The following is a 2791-nucleotide window of genomic DNA, read 5'->3' as shown; positions in this document are numbered from 1 at the left end:
AAAGAAAGAAAGAAAGAAAGAAAGAAAAAGAAAAGAGAGGAAGAGAGAAAGAGAGAAAGAAAGAGAGAAAGAAATGCAAGCAAACAGGGTGTTCTGTCCACTGGACTCCAGTCCTTGGGTGAGGGATACGTATGAACAAGGCAGGACCCCAGTCTTGAAGAAACTAGTGAACAGAGCAGGCTATCAGAGCAGCGATTAAGGACCAGAAACTAAGAAAGATACCTAGATTCCCACAACTCCAGGAATCATATAGGTCAGGTGTGAGAGAGACTCCTAGATCTCCTTCAGTATCCCTCTCCCCTTTTCAAATGGCATAGGATACTTAGCCAAGTGCAGGGCCATTCAGCTAAATGCTGCATTTCCCAGCCTTCTTTGCAGGAATATTTGGCCACCTGACTGAGTTCTGGCCTATGGTAGGAGAGCAGGCATGACATGTGCACCTTTCTGGAGGGGGCGGGTCTTAGTCTGCTCAGACTACTATAACAAAATACAATAGACTGACTGGCTTGTAAACAGCAGGAATTTATTACTTACAGTTCTGAAGGATGGGAAGTCTAAGAGTAAGGTGTTGGCTTGGTGGGGTTCTGGTAGAGGCCTTCTCCTGGCTTGCACAGTGCTGCCTTCTTGCTGGTTGTTCACTTGGTAGAGAGAGCAAGCTCTCTAGCCTCTTCTTATTAGGGCACTAATCCCATCATGAGACATGAGACTCCTACCCTCAGGACCTCATCTAAACATAATTACCTCCCAAAGGCCCCACCTCCAAATACTATCTCCTTGGGGGTTAGGGCTTCAATACATGAATTTTGGAGGGACACAAGTGTTAGGTCTATTAACAGAGTATGTCCTCCTTATCTTTTCCTCTCCTTTTCCCTGCTGGAATGGGGACATGCCAGTGGGCCATCGTGGATCATGTAGATAGGTGTAGCATCCTAGGGACTGGCAAAGCAACAAGATATAAGGAGTATGTGGCCCTGATCAGTTGGGGAGGAGCCACCATGCCAGCTCCAACTTCTATGTGATAGAGAAATAAACTTCTGTCTGCTGTAAGCATTGTTACTTTTGGTCTCCTTTATAAGCATCTGATCCTGTCCTAACTTGGTGACCTTGAAAATAAGGTATAAGTTTCCTTGGGGGATACATATCCTCCACTGGATATGAAAACCCTTATAATTTTAAGGGAATCAATTGCCAGATGCTTAAACTTCCACATAATGATAAATGTTTTGATGGTGAAAATAACAATACTCAAATTGAAAATGAACTATGTTTCATGCACTTCACTGACACTAATTCACTGAATAAATCTTAACTCAGATTCCTTCCTAAAATTAGTCTATCTTAGAACATGCCTGTGGTTGAAACAATTTCCCTTTCTCACTCCACAAATGCCCTTTTTCTCCCACTTCAAAGAAAAGGTGTAACTAACTCATTCCAATTCTTAAAATGAGGACTTGCCCTTGGGGCAGTGTTTCTCAAACTTAATTCTTATCACCTTCTAAGGAGCCTTTTAGACATTTTTTGTTGATCATTCCCATCACGAAATTTTAATACAGTACATATGCAGATGGCCTATGATAGTTCAATTTATGAGGAGTTTATATGGACTTAATCTAATTGTAAATCAAGGAACATCTGACATGTTTCAACTTTTACTGATTTATCAAAATGTAACCCCATTGTAAGTTGAGGAACATCTGTACCCTGTATATCTATTTATGTACTGCGCATGTCTGTGCTTTGTACATACAGGAGTAAGATTTTTTCATCTTTTAAGAACTAATTTTTGTCCCCATCAAGAAAGCATGCTCTAGAATGTAAAAACATATGGGGCACTGTTTTAGTCCGTTTTCATACTGCTATAAAGAACTGTCTGAGACTGGGTGATTTATAAAGGAAAGAGGTTTCAGCATGGCTGGGGAGGCCTCAGGAAACTTACAATCATGGCGGAAGGCAAAGGGGAAGCAAGGCACCTTCTTCACAAGTCAGCAGGAAGGAGAAATGCTGAGCGCAGGGGGAAGAGCCCATTATAAAACCATCAGATCTCATGAGAACTCACTCATTATCATGAGAACAGCACGGGGGAACCCTCACCCCATGACTTAGTTACCTCCACCTGGTCTCTCCTGCATGGGGATTATGGGGATTATGAGGATTACAATTCAAGATGAGATTTGGGTGGGGACACAAAGCCTAACCATATCTGGCACCAAAGGACTATTTGAAATATTGATGTTGGAGTGAGAAATTATGTGTCTATAATTGCATAAGAAATCTTTTGCAACCCGTATGATTTCTGATATTTTGTTTTATAAAAATTCAAGGAGGAATTGTCAGCTGATAAATCATTAAAATTAGCTCAGAAGGAGTTCAAAGAATTAAATAACATTGCTATAATAAAACCATCTCCATTTTCATATAAGTATTTCAATAAATAAGGTTTCTCAGGACTTTCATATGTAAAAATGAAAAATACTAGTATAATTAATGGTGAACACTGAATCATTCTAACATTAAGTATTATGTATTCATAGAAATAACTAAAATCTAAAATCAGTCCTATTCATTTAGAGATGCATTTCCAATAAAATTTACTTTTTTATATTTAGTGATTTATAACATACTTATGTTGATTTAACCAAAATTATAGTGATAACTAAATTCAGGAGATATTTTTCAACTCTTTCAGTGATAGGAAATTTTAAAAAAATTAAATTTTTAAAAATTAGGCCAGGTACAGTGGCTCATGCCTGTAATCCCAACATTTTGGGAGGCTGAGGCAGGAGGATTGCTT

This window comes from Piliocolobus tephrosceles, chromosome 4 (assembly GCF_002776525.5).
Source record: "Piliocolobus tephrosceles isolate RC106 chromosome 4, ASM277652v3, whole genome shotgun sequence".
Classification (NCBI taxonomy): Eukaryota; Metazoa; Chordata; class Mammalia; order Primates; family Cercopithecidae; genus Piliocolobus; species Piliocolobus tephrosceles.
The sequence above is the reverse complement of the archived record's forward strand: the minus strand, read 5'-3'. Positions refer to the sequence as shown.